General features: G+C 40.8%; 1 non-coding gene across 1 annotated transcript; it reads right to left on the reverse strand.

Annotated features, from left to right (window-relative positions):
• Positions 1-19,465: 19,465 nt before the first annotated feature.
• On the reverse strand, positions 19,466-19,537 carry trnag-ucc (transfer RNA glycine (anticodon UCC)). Its single transcript has one exon. It is a non-coding gene; the product is annotated as a tRNA-Gly (tRNA).
• Positions 19,538-20,715: the final 1,178 nt, after the last annotated feature.

A 20,715-nucleotide genomic window follows, 5' to 3' on the forward strand; every position in this document is an offset into this window, starting at 1 on the left:
AATGTAATATAAGATATGGACTGAGTCCAACCCACTGTGTATTGTACAGAATGTAATATAAGATATGGACTGAGTCCAACCCACCTTCTAATGTGCAGAATGTAATTTCAGATATGGACTGAGTCCAACCCACTGCGTAATGTGCAGAATGTAATATAAGATATGGACTGAGTCCAACCCACCTTGTAATGTGCAGAATGTAAAATAAGATATGTACTGAGTCCAACCCACTGCGTAATGTGCAGAATGTAATATAAGATATGGACTGAGTCCAACCCACTGTGTATTGTACAGAATGTAATATAAGATATGGACTGAGTCCAACCCACTGTGTCATGTGCAGAATGCAATAAAAGATATGGACTGAGTCCACCCCACTGTGTATTGAACAGAATGTAATATAAGGTATGGACTGAGTCCAACCCATTGTGTATTGTACAGAATGTAATATAAGATATGGTCTGAGTCCAACCCACCTTGTAATGTGCAGAATGTAATTTCAGATATGGACTGAGTCCAACCCACCTTGTAATGTGCAGAATGTAATATAAGATATGGGCTGAGTCCAACCCACTGCGTAATGTGCGGAATGAAATATAAGATATGTACTGAGTCCACCCCACTGTGTATTGTGCAGAATGTAAAATAAGATATGGACTGAGTCCAACCCACTGCGTAATGTGCAGAATGTAATATAAGATATGGAGTGAGTCCAACCCACTGTGTATTGTACAGAATGTAATATAATATATGGACTGAGTCCAACCCACCTTGTAATCTACAGAATGTAATATCAGATATGGACTGAGTGCAACCCACTGTGTATTGTCCAGAATGTAAAATAAGATATGTACTGAGTCCAACCCACTGCGTAATGTACAGAATGTAATATAAGATATGGACTGAGTCCACCCCACTGTGTGATGTGCAGAATGTAATATAAGATATGGTCTGAGTCCAACCCACTGTGTATTGTACATAATTTAACACAAGATATGGACTGAGTCCAACCCACCTTGTAATGTGCAGAATGTAATATCAGATATGGACTGAGTCCAACCCACTGTGTATTGTACAGAATGTGATACAAGATATGGGCTGAGTCCAACCCACTGTGTATTGTACTGAATGTGATATAAGATATGGACTGAGTCCACCCCACTGTGTATTGTACAGAATGTAATATAAGATATGGACTGAGTCCAACCAACCGTATGATGTGCAGAATGCAATATAAGATATCTACTGAGTCCAATCCACCTTGTATTGTACAGAATGTAATTTAAGATATGGACTGAGTCCAACACACCTTGTAATGTGCAGAATGTGATATAAGATATGGACTGAGTCCACCCCACTGTGTATTGTACAGAATGTAATGTAAGATTTCCACTGAGTCCAACCCACTGTGTATTGTACAGAATGTAAAATAAGATATGGGATGAGTCCAACCCACTGTGTATTGTACAGAATGTAATATGAGATATGGTCTGAGTCCAATCCACTATGTATTGTACAGAATGTAATTTCAGATATGGACTGAGTCCAACCCACCTTGTAATGTGCAGAATGTAATTTCAGATATGGACTGAGTCCAACCCACCTTGTAATGTGCAGAATGTAATATAAGATATGGACTGAGTCCAACCCACTGCGTAATGTGCGGAATGTAATATAAGATATGGACTGAGTCCAACCCACTGTGTAATGTGCAGAATGTAATATCAGATATGGACTGAGTCCAACCCACCTTGTAATGTGCAGAATGTAATTTCAGATATGGACTGAGTCCAACCCACCTTGTAATGTGCAGAATGTAACATAAGATATGGACTGAGTCCAACCCACTGCGTAATGTGCAGAATGTAATTTCAGATATGGACTGAGTCCAACCCACATTGTAATGTGCAGAATGTAACATAAGATATGGACTGAGTCCAACCCACTGCGTAATGTGCAGAATGTAAAATAAGATATGTACTGAGTCCAACCCACTGCGTAATGTGCAGAATGTAATATAAGATATGGACTGAGTCCAACCCACTGTGTTTTGTCCAGAATGTAAAATAAGACATGTCCTGAGTCCAACCCACTGCGTAATGTGCAGAATGTAATATATGATATGGACTGAGTCCACCCCACTGTGTATTGTACAGAATGTAATATAAGATATGGACTGAGTCCAACCAACCTTGTGATGTGAAGAATGCAATATAAGATATTTACTGAGTCCAACCCACCTTGTATTGTACAGAATGTAATGTAAGATATGGACTGAGTCCAACCCACCTTGTAATGTGCAGAATGTGATATAAGATATGTACTGAGTCCACCCCACTGTGCATTGTCCAGAATGTAAAATAAGATATGGGCTGAGTCCAACCCACTGTGTATTGTACAGAATGTAATATAAGATATGGACTGAGTCCAACCCACCTTGTAATGTGCAGAATGTAATTTCAGATATGGACTGAGTCCAACCCACTGCGTAATGTGCGGAATGTAATATAAGATATGGACTGAGTCCAACCCACCTTGTAATGTGCAGAATGTAAAATAAGATATGTACTGAGTCCAACCCACTGCGTAATGTGCAGAATGTAATATAAGATATGGACTGAGTCCAACCCACTGTGTATTGTACAGAATGTAATATAAGATATGGACTGAGTCCAACCCACTGTGTCATGTGCAGAATGCAATAAAAGATATGGACTGAGTCCACCCCACTGTGTATTGAACAGAATGTAATATAAGGTATGGACTGAGTCCAACCCACTGTGTATTGTACAGAATGTAATATAAGATATGGACTGAGTCCAACCCACCTTGTAATGTGCAGAATGTAATTTCAGATATGGACTGAGTCCAACCCACCTTGTAATGTGCAGAATGTAATATAAGATATGGGCTGAGTCCAACCCACTGCGTAATGTGCGGAATGAAATATAAGATATGGACTGAGTCCACCCCACTCTGTATTGTCCAGAATGTAAAATAAGATATGTACTGAGTCCAACCCACTGCGTAATGTGCAGAATGTAATATAAGATATGGAGTGAGTCCAACCCACTGTGTATTGTACAGAATGTAATATAATATATGGACTGAGTCCAACCCACCTTGTAATATACAGAATGTAATATAAGATATGGACTGAGTCCAACCAACCGTGTATTGTGCAGAATGTAATATAAGATATGTACTGAGTCCAACCCACTGTGTAATGTACAGAATGTAATATAAGATATGGACTGAGTCCACCCCACTGTGTGATGTGCAGAATGTAATATAAGATATGGTCTGAGACCAACCCACTGTGTATTGTACATAATTTAACACAAGATATGGACTGAGTGCAACCCACCTTGTAATGTGCAGAATGTAATATCAGATATGGACTGAGTCCAACCCACTGTGTATTGTACAGAATGTAATATAAGATATGGGCTGAGTCCAACCCACTGTGTATTGTACAGAATGTAATATAAGATATGGTCTGAGTCCAATCCACTGTGTATTGTACGGAATGTAATCTAAGATATGGACTGAGTCCAACCCACTGCGTAATGTGCGGAATGTAATCTAAGATATGGACTGAGTCCAACCCACTGCGTAATGTGCGGAATGTAATATAAGATATGGACTGAGTCCACCCCACTGTGTATTGTACAGAATGTAATATAAGATATGGACTGAGTCCAACCAACCGTGTGATGTGCAGAATGCAATATAAGATATTTACTGAGTCCAATCCACCTTGTATTGTACAGAATGTAATTTAAGATATGGACTGAGTCCAACCCACCTTGTAATGTGCAGAATGTGATATAAGATATGTACTGAGTCCACCCCACTGTGTATTGTCCAGAATGTAAAATAAGATATGGACTGAGTCCACCCCACTGTGTATTGTACAGAATGTAATGTAAGATTTCTACTGAGTCCAACCCACTGTGTATTGTACAGAATGTAAAATAAGATATGGGCTGAGTCCAACCCACTGTGTATTGTACAGAATGTAATTTCAGATATGGACTGAGTCCAACCCACCTTGTAATGTGCAGAATGTAATTTCAGATATGGACTGAGTCCAACCCACCTTGTAATGTGCAGAATGTAATATAAGATATGGACTGAGTCCAACCCACTGCGTAATGTGCGGAATGTAATATAAGATATGGACTGAGTCCAACCCACCTTGTACTGTGCAGAATGTGATATAAGATATGTACTGAGTCCAACCCACTGTGTAATGTGCAGAATGTAATATAAGATATGGACTGAGTCCAACCCACCTTGTAATGTGCAGAATGTAATTTCAGATATGGACCGAGTCCAACCCACCTTGTAATGTGCAGAATGTAACATAAGATATGGACTGAGTCCAACCCACTGCGTAATGTGCAGAATGTAATTTCAGATATGGACTGAGTCCAACCCACATTGTAATGTGCAGAATGTAACATAAGATATGGACTGAGTCCAACCCACTGCGTAATGTGCAGAATGTAAAATAAGATATGGACTGAGTCCAACCCACTGTGTTTTGTCCAGAATGTAAAATAAGATATGTCCTGAGTCCAACCCACTGCGTAATGTGCAGAATGTAATATATGATATGGACTGAGTCCGCCCCACTGTGTATTGTACAGAATGTAATATAAGATATGGACTGAGTCCAACCAACCTTGTGATGTGAAGAATGCAATATAAGATATTTACTGAGTCCAACCCACCTTGTATTGTACAGAATGTAATGTAAGATATGGACTGAGTCCAACCCACCTTGTAATGTGCAGAATGTGATATAAGATATGTACTGAGTCCACCCCACTGTGTATTGTCCAGAATGTAAAATAAGATATGGGCTGAGTCCAACCCAGTGTGTATTGTACAGAATGTAATATAAGATATGGACTGAGTCCAACCCACCTTGTAATGTGCAGAATGTAATTTCAGATATGGACTGAGTCCACCCCACTGCGTAATGTGCGGAATGTAATATAAGATATGGACTGAGTCCAACCCACCTTGTAATGTGCAGAATGTAAAATAAGATATGTACTGAGTCCAACCCACTGCGTAATGTGCAGAATGTAATATAAGATATGGACTGAGTCCAACCCACCTTGTAATGTGCAGAATGTAAAATAAGATATGTACTGAGTCCAACCCACTGCGTAATGTGCAGAATGTAATATAAGATATGGACTGAGTCCAACCCACTGTGTATTGTACAGAATGTAATATAAGATATGGACTGAGTCCAACCCACTGTGTATTGTACAGAATGTAATATAAGATATGGACTGAGTCCAACCCACTGTGTATTGTACAGAATGTAATATAAGATATGGACTGAGTCCAACCCACTGTGTCATGTGCAGAATGCAATAAAAGATATGGACTGAGTCCACCCCACTGTGTATTGAACAGAATGTAATATAAGGTATGGACTGAGTCCAACCCACTGTGTATTGTACAGAATGTAATATAAGATATGGACTGAGTCCAACCCACCTTGTAATGTGCAGAATGTAATTTCAGATATGGACTGAGTCCAACCCACCTTGTAATGTGCAGAATGTAATATAAGATATGGGCTGAGTCCAACCCACTGCGTAATGTGCGGAATGAAATATAAGATATGGACTGAGTCCACCCCACTCTGTATTGTCCAGAATGTAATATAATATATGGACTGAGTCCAACCCACCTTGTAATATACAGAATGTAATATAAGATATGGACTGAGTCCAACCAACCGTGTATTGTGCAGAATGTAATATAAGATATGGACTGAGTCCAACCCACTGTGTAATGTGCAGAATGTAATATAAGATATGTACTGAGTCCAACCCACTGTGTAATGTACAGAATGTAATATAAGATATGGACTGAGTCCACCCCACTGTGTGATGTGCAGAATGTAATATAAGATATGGTCTGAGTCCAACCCACTGTGTATTGTACATAATTTAACACAAGATATGGACTGAGTCCAACCCACCTTGTAATGTGCAGAATGTAATATCAGATATGGACTGAGTCCAACCCACTGTGTATTGTACAGAATGTAATATAAGATATGGGCTGAGTCCAACCCACTGTGTATTGTACAGAATGTAATATAAGATATGGTCTGAGTCCAATCCACTGTGTATTGTACGGAATGTAATCTAAGATATGGACTGAGTCCAACCCACTGCGTAATGTGCGGAATGTAATATAAGATATGGACTGAGTCCACCCCACTGTGTATTGTACAGAATGTAATATAAGATATGGACTGAGTCCAACCAACCGTGTGATGTGCAGAATGCAATATAAGATATTTACTGAGTCCAATCCACCTTGTATTGTACAGAATGTAATTTAAGATATGGACTGAGTCCAACCCACCTTGTAATGTGCAGAATGTGATATAAGATATGTACTGAGTCCACCCCACTGTGTATTGTCCAGAATGTAAAATAAGATATGGACTGAGTCCACCCCACTGTGTATTGTACAGAATGCAATGTAAGATTTCTACTGAGTCCAACCCACTGTGTATTGTACAGAATGTAAAATAAGATATGGGCTGAGTCCAACCCACTGTGTATTGTACAGAATGTAATATAAGATATGGACTGAGTCCAACCCACCTTGTAATGTGCAGAATGTAATTTCAGATATGGACTGAGTCCAACCCACCTTGTAATGTGCAGAATGTAATATAAGATATGGACTGAGTCCAACCCACTGCGTAATGTGCGGAATGTAATATAAGATATGGACTGAGTCCAACCCACCTTGTAATGTGCAGAATGTGATATAAGATATGTACTGAGTCCAACCCACTGTGTAATGTGCAGAATGTAATATCAGATATGGACTGAGTCCAACCCACCTTGTAATGTGCAGAATGTAATTTCAGATATGGACTGAGTCCAACCCACCTTGTAATGTGCAGAATGTAACAGAAGATATGGACTGAGTCCAACCCACTGCGTAATGTGCAGAATGTGATATAAGATATGTACTGAGTCCAACCCACTGTGTAATGTGCAGAATGTAATATCAGATATGGACTGAGTCCAACCCACCTTGTAATGTGCAGAATGTAATATAAGATATGGGCTGAGTCCAACCCACTGTGTATTGTACAGAATGTAATATAAGATATGGTCTGAGTCCAATCCACTGTGTATTGTACGGAATGTAATCTAAGATATGGACTGAGTCCAACCCACTGCGTAATGTGCGGAATGTAATATAAGATATGGACTGAGTCCACCCCACTGTGTATTGTACAGAATGTAATATAAGATATGGACTGAGTCCAACCAACCGTGTGATGTGCAGAATGCAATATAAGATATTTACTGAGTCCAATCCACCTTGTATTGTACAGAATGTAATTTAAGATATGGACTGAGTCCAACCCACCTTGTAATGTGCAGAATGTGATATAAGATATGTACTGAGTCCACCCCACTGTGTATTGTCCAGAATGTAAAATAAGATATGGACTGAGTCCACCCCACTGTGTATTGTACAGAATGTAATGTAAGATTTCTACTGAGTCCAAACCACTGTGTATTGTACAGAATGTAAAATAAGATATGGGCTGAGTCCAACCCACTGTGTATTGTACAGAATGTAATTTCAGATATGGACTGAGTCCAACCCACCTTGTAATGTGCAGAATGTAATTTCAGATATGGACTGAGTCCAACCCACCTTGTAATGTGCAGAATGTAATATAAGATATGGACTGAGTCCAACCCACTGCGTAATGTGCGGAATGTAATATAAGATATGGACTGAGTCCAACCCACCTTGTACTGTGCAGAATGTGATATAAGATATGTACTGAGTCCAACCCACTGTGTAATGTGCAGAATGTAATATAAGATATGGACTGAGTCCAACCCACCTTGTAATGTGCAGAATGTAATTTCAGATATGGACCGAGTCCAACCCACCTTGTAATGTGCAGAATGTAACATAAGATATGGACTGAGTCCAACCCACTGCGTAATGTGCAGAATGTAATTTCAGATATGGACTGAGTCCAACCCACATTGTAATGTGCAGAATGTAACATAAGATATGGACTGAGTCCAACCCACTGCGTAATGTGCAGAATGTAAAATAAGATATGGACTGAGTCCAACCCACTGTGTTTTGTCCAGAATGTAAAATAAGATATGTCCTGAGTCCAACCCACTGCGTAATGTGCAGAATGTAATATATGATATGGACTGAGTCCGCCCCACTGTGTATTGTACAGAATGTAATATAAGATATGGACTGAGTCCAACCAACCTTGTGATGTGAAGAATGCAATATAAGATATTTACTGAGTCCAACCCACCTTGTATTGTACAGAATGTAATGTAAGATATGGACTGAGTCCAACCCACCTTGTAATGTGCAGAATGTGATATAAGATATGTACTGAGTCCACCCCACTGTGTATTGTCCAGAATGTAAAATAAGATATGGGCTGAGTCCAACCCAGTGTGTATTGTACAGAATGTAATATAAGATATGGACTGAGTCCAACCCACCTTGTAATGTGCAGAATGTAATTTCAGATATGGACTGAGTCCACCCCACTGCGTAATGTGCGGAATGTAATATAAGATATGGACTGAGTCCAACCCACCTTGTAATGTGCAGAATGTAAAATAAGATATGTACTGAGTCCAACCCACTGCGTAATGTGCAGAATGTAATATAAGATATGGACTGAGTCCAACCCACCTTGCAATGTGCAGAATGTAAAATAAGATATGTACTGAGTCCAACCCACTGCGTAATGTGCAGAATGTAATATAAGATATGGACTGAGTCCAACCCACTGTGTATTGTACAGAATGTAATATAAGATATGGACTGAGTCCAACCCACTGTGTATTGTACAGAATGTAATATAAGATATGGACTGAGTCCAACCCACTGTGTATTGTACAGAATGTAATATAAGATATGGACTGAGTCCAACCCACTGTGTCATGTGCAGAATGCAATAAAAGATATGGACTGAGTCCACCCCACTGTGTATTGAACAGAATGTAATATAAGGTATGGACTGAGTCCAACCCACTGTGTATTGTACAGAATGTAATATAAGATATGGACTGAGTCCAACCCACCTTGTAATGTGCAGAATGTAATTTCAGATATGGACTGAGTCCAACCCACCTTGTAATGTGCAGAATGTAATATAAGATATGGGCTGAGTCCAACCCACTGCGTAATGTGCGGAATGAAATATAAGATATGGACTGAGTCCACCCCACTCTGTATTGTCCAGAATGTAATATAATATATGGACTGAGTCCAACCCACCTTGTAATATACAGAATGTAATATAAGATATGGACTGAGTCCAACCAACCGTGTATTGTGCAGAATGTAATATAAGATATGGACTGAGTCCAACCCACTGTGTAATGTGCAGAATGTAATATAAGATATGTACTGAGTCCAACCCACTGTGTAATGTACAGAATGTAATATAAGATATGGACTGAGTCCACCCCACTGTGTGATGTGCAGAATGTAATATAAGATATGGTCTGAGTCCAACCCACTGTGTATTGTACATAATTTAACACAAGATATGGACTGAGTCCAACCCACCTTGTAATGTGCAGAATGTAATATCAGATATGGACTGAGTCCAACCCACTGTGTATTGTACAGAATGTAATATAAGATATGGGCTGAGTCCAACCCACTGTGTATTGTACAGAATGTAATATAAGATATGGTCTGAGTCCAATCCACTGTGTATTGTACGGAATGTAATCTAAGATATGGACTGAGTCCAACCCACTGCGTAATGTGCGGAATGTAATATAAGATATGGACTGAGTCCACCCCACTGTGTATTGTACAGAATGTAATATAAGATATGGACTGAGTCCAACCAACCGTGTGATGTGCAGAATGCAATATAAGATATTTACTGAGTCCAATCCACCTTGTATTGTACAGAATGTAATTTAAGATATGGACTGAGTCCAACCCACCTTGTAATGTGCAGAATGTGATATAAGATATGTACTGAGTCCACCCCACTGTGTATTGTCCAGAATGTAAAATAAGATATGGACTGAGTCCACCCCACTGTGTATTGTACAGAATGCAATGTAAGATTTCTACTGAGTCCAACCCACTGTGTATTGTACAGAATGTAAAATAAGATATGGGCTGAGTCCAACCCACTGTGTATTGTACAGAATGTAATATAAGATATGGACTGAGTCCAACCCACCTTGTAATGTGCAGAATGTAATTTCAGATATGGATTGAGTCCAACCCACCTTGTAATGTGCAGAATGTAATATAAGATATGGACTGAGTCCAACCCACTGCGTAATGTGCGGAATGTAATATAAGATATGGACTGAGTCCAACCCACCTTGTAATGTGCAGAATGTGATATAAGATATGTACTGAGTCCAACCCACTGTGTAATGTGCAGAATGTAATATCAGATATGGACTGAGTCCAACCCACCTTGTAATGTGCAGAATGTAATTTCAGATATGGACTGAGTCCAACCCACCTTGTAATGTGCAGAATGTAACAGAAGATATGGACTGAGTCCAACCCACTGCGTAATGTGCAGAATGTAATTTCAGATATGGACTGAGTCCAACCCACCTTGTAATGTGCAGAATGTAACATAAGATATGGACTGAGTCCAACCCACTGCGTAATGTGCAGAATGTAATATAAGATATGGACTGAGTCCAACCCACTGTGTATTGTCCAGAATGTAAAATAAGATATGTACTGAGTCCAACCCACTGCGTAATGTGCAGAATGTAATATATGATATGGACTGAGTCCAACCCACTGTGTATTGTACAGAATGTAATATAATATATGGACTGAGTCCAACCCACTGTGTATTGTCCAGAATGTAATATAAGTTATGTAATGAGAACACCAGATATTTAATGAGTAGCCAACAGAGTGTCCCCAGTGATCCCGCAGTCAACCCAGAATGATGCCAGGGTGCAGCCAGGGTTCCCAGCTTGCACCCATTCATGCCAGAGTGATGCCAGAGTGGCGGTCTTGATGTTCAGACCACCACCACAACAATAAGAACTACCACAACAATGTCCCAGTGACCCCCCCCAGTGTCCCCTGAATATCCCAGTGACCACCCCAAGTGTCCCCTGAATGTCCCAGTGACCCCCCCAGTGTCCCCAGAATATCCCAGTGATTCCAGTGTGCACCCAGTGACCCCAGAGTAACCCAGACATTACTCACGTGCTCCCCATCGGGTCCAGGCTGTGGTGAAGGTCTCAGTCAGTCCGTCCCCAGCGGAGAGAACGATGCTTGGCCCTGGATTTCTCCCACTCCTCCTCCTCCTCACAAAATGTCTCTTTCTGGATCATCTCCTTGCAGCATTTCATCAAAAAGATTCCTGAGGGGAGAGAGAGGGAATTGATTAAAATACAAAAGCAAGGGATTAAAAAGGCACAGCAAGAGTCAAGAACTCCATCCCTCCCACTCCCTCTCTCCCTCTCTCTCTCTCTCTCCCTCCCACTCTCCCTCTCTCTCCCTCTCCCTCTCTCTACCCCTCTCCCTCTCCCTCTCTCACACTCCCCCAGTTGCACAGAATCTCTCCCTAATCCAAGTCTGCAGCTTGTTTCTCCCCTGCCTTTCCTCTGAATGCCTCTAACCGGTGCCGCACTGCCTGTCTGAGCTGCTCAGTGTTTGCTGCAGGGTCCAACCCTCCCCCTGGGTGTGTTTTCTCTTCTGTCCCTGGGCCTCGCCCACACCTGCTCTGGACATTGTTGCAACTTTTATTCTGGCAGTTGCTGTCAGCGAAAGGTCAACAGCTTTTCCCTCAACTGTTTTCTCCTGTTTGAATGAGAAGCTCGCCCCTCCCTGTTCAATCTCGACCTCTACCTCACCTTGTATTGTCCAGAATGTAATATAAGATATGGACTGAGTCCACCTCACCTTGTAATATACAGAATGTAATATAAGATATTTACTGGGTCCACCTCACCTTGTAATATACATAATGTAATATAAAATACGTACTGGGTCCACCCAACCTTGTAATGTGCAGAATGTAATATAAGATATGGAGTGAGTACAACCCATCTTGTATTGTACAGACTGTAATATAAGATATGGACTGAGTCCAACCCACTGTGTATTGTACAGAATGTAATATAAGATATGGGCTGAGTACAACCCATTGTGTATTGCACAGAATGTAATATAAGATATGGACTGAGTCCAACCCGCTGTGTAATGTACAGAATGTAATATAAGATGTGGACTGAGTACAACCCATTGTGTATTGTACAGAATGTAATAAAAGATATGGACTGAGTCCAACCCACTGTGTATTGTACAGAATGTAATTTCAGATATGGACTGAGTCCAAGCCACCTTGTAATGTGCAGAATGTAATTTCAGATCTGGACATTGTTGCAACTTTATAATGCACGGTGCACTCACTGTTTAAAATACAAGGTGCTCTCACTGTTTAAAATACAAGGTGCTCTCACTGTTTAAAATGCACGGTGCACTCAGTGTTTATAATGAACGGTGCTCTCACTGTTTGAAATGCACGGTGCACTTACTGAAAAAAATGCACGTTGCTCTCACTGTTTATAATGCACGGTGCTCTCAGTTTAAAATACAAGGTGCTCTCATTGTTTACAATGCATGGTGCTCTCACTATTTAAAATGCACGGCGCTCTCATTGTTTATAATGCACGGCGCTCTCACTGTTTATAATGCACGGTGCTCTGACAGTTTAAAATGCACGGTGCTCTCACAGTTTAAAATACAAGGCGCACTCACAGTTTAAAATGCACGGTGCACTCACTGTTTAAAATACAAGGCGCACTCACAGTTTAAAATACAAGGTGCACTCACAGTTTAAAATGCACGGTGCTCTCACAGTTTAAAATGCACGGTGCTCTCACAGTTTAAAATGCACGGTGCTCTCACAGTTTAAAATGCAAGGTGCTCTCACTGTTTAAAATGCACGGTGCATTAATGTTTATAATGAACGGTGCTCTCACTGTTTAAAATACAAGGTGCTCTCACAGTTTAAAATACAAGGTGCTCTCACTGTTTAAAATACAAGGTGCTCTCACTGTTTAAAATGAACGGTGCACTCACAGTTTAAAATACAAGGTGCTCTCACTGTTTAAAATGCACGGTGCACTTACTGATAAAAATGCACGTTGCTCTCACTGTTTAAAATGCACGGTGCTCTCACAGTTTAAAATGCACGGTGCTCTCACAGTTTAAAATACAAGGTGCTCTCACTGTTTAAAATGCACGGTGCATTAATGTTTATAATGAACGGTGCTCTCACTGTTTAAAATGCACGGTGCACTTACTGATAAAAATGCACGTTGCTCTCACTGTTTAAAATGCACGGTGCTCTCACTGTTTAAAATGCACGGTGCTCTCACTGTTTAAAATGTATGGTGCTCTCATTGTTTAAAATGCACGGTGCTCTCATTGTTTAAAATGCACGGTGCTCTCACTGTTTAAAATGCACGGTGCATTAATGTTTATAATGAACGGTGCTCTCACTGTTTAAAATACAAGGTGCACTTACTGATAAAAATGCACGTTGCTCTCACTGTTTAAAATGCACGTTGCTCTCACTGTTTAAAATGCACGGTGCTCTCACAGTTTAAAATACAAGGTGCTCTCACTGTTTAAAATGAACGGTGCACTCACAGTTTAAAATACAAGGTGCTCTCACTGTTTAAAATGCACGGTGCACTTACTGATAAAAATGCACGTTGCTCTCACTGTTTAAAATGTATGGTGCTCTCATTGTTTAAAATGCACGGTGCTCTCATTGTTTAAAATGCACGGTGCTCTCACTGTTTAAAATGCACGGTGCTCTCACTGTTTAAAATGCACGGTGCTCTCACTGTTTAAAATGCATGGTGCTCTCACAGTTTAAAATGCACGTTGCTCTCAGTTTAAAATACAAGGTGCACTCACAGTTTAAAATGCACGGTGCACTCACAGTTTGAAATACAAGGTGCTCTCACTGTTTAAAATACAAGGTGCTCTCACTGTTTAAAATGCACGGTGCACTTACTGATAAAAATGCACGTTGCTCTCACTGTTTAAAATGCACGGTGCTCTCACTGTTTAAAATACAAGGTGCACTCACAGTTTAAAATACAAGGTGCTCTCACTGTTTAAAATGCACGGTGCACTCAATGTTTATAATGAACGGTGCTCTCACTGTTTAAAATGCACGGTGCTCTCACTGTTTAAAATGCACGGTGCTCTCATTGTTTAAAATGCACGCTGCTCTCCTTGTTTAAAATGCACGGTGCTCTCACAGTTTAAAATACAAGGTGCTCTCACAGTTTAAAATACAAGGTGCTCTCACTGTTTAAAATGCACGGTGCACTCGATGTTTATAATGCACGGTGCTCTCATTGTTTAAAATGCACGGTGCTCTAATTGTTTAAAATGCACGGTGCTCTCACTGTTTAAAATGCACGGTGCTCTCACAGTTTAAAATACAAGGTGCTCTCACAGTTTAAAATACAAGGTGCTCTCACAGTTTAAAATGCACGGTGCTCTCCAGTTTAAGATACAAGGTGCACTCACTGTTTAAAATGCACGGTGCTCTCACTGTTTAAAATACAAGGTGCTCTCACTGTTTAAAATGCACGGTGCTCTCACAGTTTAAAATACAAGGTGCACTCACGGTTTAAAATACAAGGTGCTCTCACTGTTTAAAATGCACGGTGCACTCAATGTTTATAATGCACGGTGCTCTCACTGTTTAAAATGCACGGTGCTCTCACTGTTTCAAATGCACGGTGCTCTCACTGTTCAAAATACAAGGTGCAATTGCTGTTTAAAATGCTCGGTGCTCTCACTGTTTTAAATGCACGGTGCTCTCACTGTTCATAATGCATGGTGCTCTCACTGTTTAAAATGCACGGTGCTCTCACTGTTTTAAATGCACGGTGCTCTCACTGTTTATAATGCACGGTGCTCTCACTGTTTAAAATGCACGGTGATCTCACTGTTTAAAATACAAGGTGCACTCACAGTTTAAAATACAAGGTGCTCTCACTGTTTAAAATACAAGGTGCTCTCACTGTTTAAAATGCATGGTGCTCTCTCTGCCCATAATGCATGGTGCTCTCACTGTTTAAAATGCACGGTGCTCTCACTGTTTAAAATGCACGGTGCTCTCACGGTTTATAATGCATGGTGCTCTCACTGCTTATAAAGCATGGTGCTCCCACAGTTTGTCATGCAGTGTGCTCTCATTGTTTAAAATGCATGGTGCTCTCACTGTATATAATGCTTGGTATCTCACTGTTTACAATGCATGGTGCTCTCACTGTTTTTAATGCATGGTGCTCTCACAATTTATAATGCATGGTGCTCTCACTGTTTAAAATACAAGGTGCTCTCACTGTTTAAAATGCACGGTGCACTTACTGATAAAAATGCACGTTGCTCTCACTGTTTAAAATACAAGGTGCTCTCACTGTTTTAAATGCACGTTGCTCTCACTGTTTAAAATGCACGGTGCACTCAATGTTTATAATGCACAGTGCTCTCACTGTTTTAAATGCACGGTGCTCTCACTGTTTATAATGCACGGTGCTCTCACTGTTTAAAATGCATGGTGCTCTCTCTGCCCATAATGCATGGTGCTCTCACTGTTTAAAATGCATGGTGCTCTCACTGTTTTAAATGCATGGTGCTCTCACGGTTTATAATGCATGGTGCTCTCACTGCTTATAAAGCATGGTGCTCCCACAGTTTGTCATGCAGTGTGCTCTCATTGTTTAAAATGCATGGTGCTCTCACTGTATATAATGCTTGGTATCTCACTGTTTACAATGCATGGTGCTCTCACTGTTTTTAATGCATGGTGCTCTCACAATTTATAATGTATGGTGCTCTCACAGTTTAAAATACAAGGTGCACTGTTTAAAATGCACGGTCCTCTCACAGTTCAAAATACAAGGTGCACTCACAGTTTAAAATACAAGGTGCACTCACAGTTTAAAATACAAGGTGCTCTCACTGTTTAAAATGCACGGTGCTCTCACTGTTTATAATGCACGGTGCTCTCACTGTTTAAAATGCACGGTGCTCTCACTGTTTAAAATGCATGGGGCTCTCACTCTTTATAATGCATGGTGCTCACACTGTTTTAAATGCATGGTGTTCTCACTGCTTACAATGCATGGTGCTCTCAATGTTTATAATGCATGTTGCTCTCACTCTTTATAATGCATGGTGCTCCCACTGTTTCTAATGCAAGGTGCTCTCACTGTTTATAATGCATATTGGTCTCACTGTTCATAATCAATGCTCCTCTCACTGTTTGTAATGCATGGTGCTCTCACTGTTTAAAATGCATTGGTCTCTCACTGTTGATAATGCATGGTCCTCTCACTGTTTAAAATGCATGGTGCTCTCACTGCTTATAATGCATGGCGCTCTCACTGTTTATAATGCATGGCGCTCTCACTGTTTATAATGCATGGCGCTCTCACTGTTTATAATGCATGGCGCTCTCACTGTTTATAATGCATGGTGCTCTCACTGGTTGAAATGCATTGTCCTCTCACTGTTTAAAATGCATCGTGCTCTCACTGTCTATAATGCTTGGTATCTCACTGTTTATAATGCATGGTGCTCTCACTGTTTAATGTGCATAGTGCTCTCACTGTTTCTAATGCATGGCGCTCTCACTGTTTATAATGCATGGCGCTCTTACTGTTTTGTAATGCATGGTGCTCTCACTGGTTGAAATGCATGGTCCTCTCACTGTTTAAAATGCATCGTGCTCTCACTGTCTATAATGCTTGGTATCTCACTGTTTATAATGCATGGTGCTCTCACTGTTTAATGTGCATAGTGCTCTCACTGCTTATAAGGCATGGTGCACTCACTGTATATAATGCATGGTGCTCTCACTGTTTATAATGCATGGTGCTCTCACTGTTTATAATGCACGTTGCTCTCACTGTTTATAATGCATGGTGCTCTCACTGTTTATAATACACGTTGCTCTCACTGTTTATCATGCATGTTGCTCTCACTGCATTCAATGCATTGTGCTCTCACTGTTTATCATGCATGTTGCTCTCACTGCTTATAATGCACAGTGCTCTCACTGTTTATAATGCATGGTGCTCTCACTGTTTATAATGCATTGTGCTCCTACTGTTTATAATGCATGGTGTTCTGACAGTTTATAATGCATGGTGCTCTCACTGTTTAATGTGCATAGTGCTCTCACTGCTTGTAATGCATGGTGCACTCACTGTATATAATGCATGGTGCTCTCACTGTTTATAATGCATGGTGCTCTCATTGTTTATCGTGCACGGTGCTCTCACTGTTTATCGTGCACAGTGCTCTCACTGTTCATCATGCGTGGTGCTCTCACTGTTTATCATGCGTGGTGCTCTCACTGTTTAAAATGCATGGTGCTCTCACTGTTTAAAATGCATGGTGCTCTCACTGTTTACAATGCATGGTGCTCTCTCTGCTTATAATGCATGGTGCTCTCACTGTTTAAAATGCATGGTGCTCTCACTGTTTACAATGCATGGTGCTCTCTCTGCTTATAATGCATGGTGCTCTCATTGTTTTAAATGCATGGTGCTCTCACTGTTTTAAATGCATCGTGGTCTCACTGTTCATAATCAATGATGCTCTCACTGTTTGCAATGCATGGTTCTCTCACTGTTTATAATGCATGGTGCTCTTACTGTTTATAATGCATGGTGCTCTCACTGTTTATAATGCATATTGGTCTCACTCTTCATAATCAATGCTGCTCTCACTGATTATAATGCATGGTGCTCTCACTGTTTATAATGCATGTTGCTCTCACTGTTTATAATGCATGGTGCTCTCACTGTTTATAATGCACGGTGCTCTCACTGTTTATAATGCAAGTTGCTCTCATTGTTTATAATGCATGGTGCTCTCACTGTTTATAATACACGTTGCTCTCACTGTTTATCATGCATGTTGCTCTCACTGCATTCAATGCATTGTGCTCTCACTGTTTATAATGCTTTGTGCTCTCACTGCTTATAATGCACAGTGCTCTCACTGTTTATAATGCATGGTGCTCTCACTGTTTATAATGCATTGTGCTCCTACTGTTTATAATGCATGGTGTTCTGACAGTTTATAATGCATGGTGCTCTCACTGTTTAATGTGCATGGTGCTCTCACTGTTTATAATGCACGTTGCTCTCATTGTTTATAATGCATGGTGCTCTCACTGTTTATAATACACGTTGCTCTCACTGTTTATCATGCATGTTGCTCTCACTGCATTCAATGCATTGTGCTCTCACTGTTTATAATGCTTTGTGCTCTCACTGCTTATAATGCACAGTGCTCTCACTGTTTATAATGAATGGTGCTCTCACTGTTTATAATGCATTGTGCTCCTACTGTTTATAATGCATGGTGTTCTGACAGTTTATAATGCATGGTGCTCTCACTGTTTAATGTGCATGGTGCTCTCACTGTTTATAATGCACGTTGCTCTCATTGTTTATAATGCATGGTGCTCTCACTGTTTATAATACACGTTGCTCTCACTGTTTATCATGCATGTTGCTCTCACTGCATTCAATGCATTGTGCTCTATCTGTTTAAAATGCATATTGGTCTCACTGTTCATAATCAATGCTGCTCTCACTGTTTGTCATGCATGGTGCTCTCACTTTTTTAAATGCATGGTGCTCTCACTGATAACAATGCATGGTGCTCTCACTTTTATAATGCATGGTGCTCTCACTGTTTATAATGCATGGTCGTCCAACTCTTTATAATGCATGTTGCTCTCTTAAAATCTATCGATCTCAGCTTTGAATATAACTCAACGACTGAGCATCCACAGCCCTCTGGGGTGCAGAGAATTCCAAAGATTCACAATCCTTTGAGTGAAGAAATGTTTCCTCATGTCGGTCCTAAATGGCCGACCCCTTATCTTGAGACTATGAGCTCTAGTTCTTGACTCTCCAGCCAGGGGAATCAGACTCTCAGCATCTACCCTGTCAAGCCGTCTAAGAATTTTATACATTTCAATGCGATCACCTCTCATTCTTCTAAACTCCACCGGATATTGGCCAATTTTACACAATATTTCCTCATACTACAATTGCAGTACGACCTCCTTACTCTTATATTCCAACACCCTTACAATAAAGGCTAACATATCATTTCCCTTCCTCACTCTCATTAGACACTTGGTAACTCAGTATTTCCAGCATGTTTTTCCTCTTTTCCTTCTTTCGGGAAAAGAAATGAAGGTTGAAAATATTTTACTATAATTACACCCGATTATGTTTTGGAAACAATATCCAACTGAACTGCATCAAATTCAATTATAAACTTAAGAGTTTCTGATGGAAATAAACTAATAAAAACACTTAATTGCGACAGCCAGGTATCAAACCCGGGTCAACTGCTTGGAAGGCAGCTATGCTCACCGCTACACCACCATCGCTGAAAATAATCAACAATACAATATTTCCCAAACATCAGACCCTGACCAGACACTGCAGGCTGTTGGATTTTGTTCTTCATTTTCACTGGTTTCTGACGGATCCTTTCTCGCTCTGTTGCAGTTCCTGTTTCCGCCCAGTAGATTTCACCAACCCCCAATCAATGGAAATTCCACACCAGCCAGTAATTCTTCACCTGATATCGGACTGAAGAGACAGTCGATACCTGCAATACTTGACCAGCTGGAAATACATTTTACCACAGCTCACATCAGCCATTGAGTAAAGTTAAATAATTACATTAAATCATTACAGAGACCTGACGACCAACTGGGCAGGAATGGCAGCTTAATATTCAAGTCTTTAAGATCTTTAGAAAGGACAGGGAAATAGGGAAAGGAGGAGGAGCAGCAATATTACTAAAGGACAATATTACAGCAGTTCAAAGATAGAATATCAGTGAGGGCGAGCGGGCAGTGTAAACACTCTGAGAGAGACCCATCACAAGTGCCCCCACTGTACTCCTCCAGAAGGTATAAGAAGGGCGAGTGCGGGAGGATTTCTTCATTCTTTGTGAAAGTGTTTGTGAGATTGTGGAAATGTCTGGAAGAGGAAAAACCGGCAGGTAAAACTCGGTCCAAGGCCAAGTCTCGCTCATCTCGGGGCGGACTGCAGTTCCCTGTTTGCCGTGTTCACAGGCTCCTGCGAAAGGGGAACTATGCTGAACGTGTGGGTGCCGGAGCCCCGGTCTATCTGGCTGCTGTGCATCGAGTATCTGACGGCTGAAATCCTCGAGGTGACCGGTAACGCGGCCCGGGACAAACAAGAAGACGCGTATCATCCCCAGACACCTGCAGCTGGCCATCCGCAACGACGAGGAGCTCAACAAGCTGCTGGGACGGGTGACCATCGCTCAGGGTGTTGTCTGATATCCAGGCCGTGCTGCTGCCGAAGAAAACCAGCATTGTGAGCTCCAAGAGCAAGTAACCCGGCCAAGGCTTAATCTGATATCCCAAAGGACAGGACCAACCTGATTGAAATCTTTGAAGAAGGAACAGAAAGTGCAGACAAGTTGAATGCAGTAGAGGTGATATATTTGGATTTTCCGAAGGCCTTCTATAATGTACCACATTGTCGACTCATGGCTAAGTTCAGAACACGTGGAGTCAGAATCAGGTGG

Source organism: Heptranchias perlo, unplaced genomic scaffold (genome assembly GCF_035084215.1).
Source record: "Heptranchias perlo isolate sHepPer1 unplaced genomic scaffold, sHepPer1.hap1 HAP1_SCAFFOLD_59, whole genome shotgun sequence".
Lineage (NCBI taxonomy): Eukaryota > Metazoa > Chordata > Chondrichthyes > Hexanchiformes > Hexanchidae > Heptranchias > Heptranchias perlo.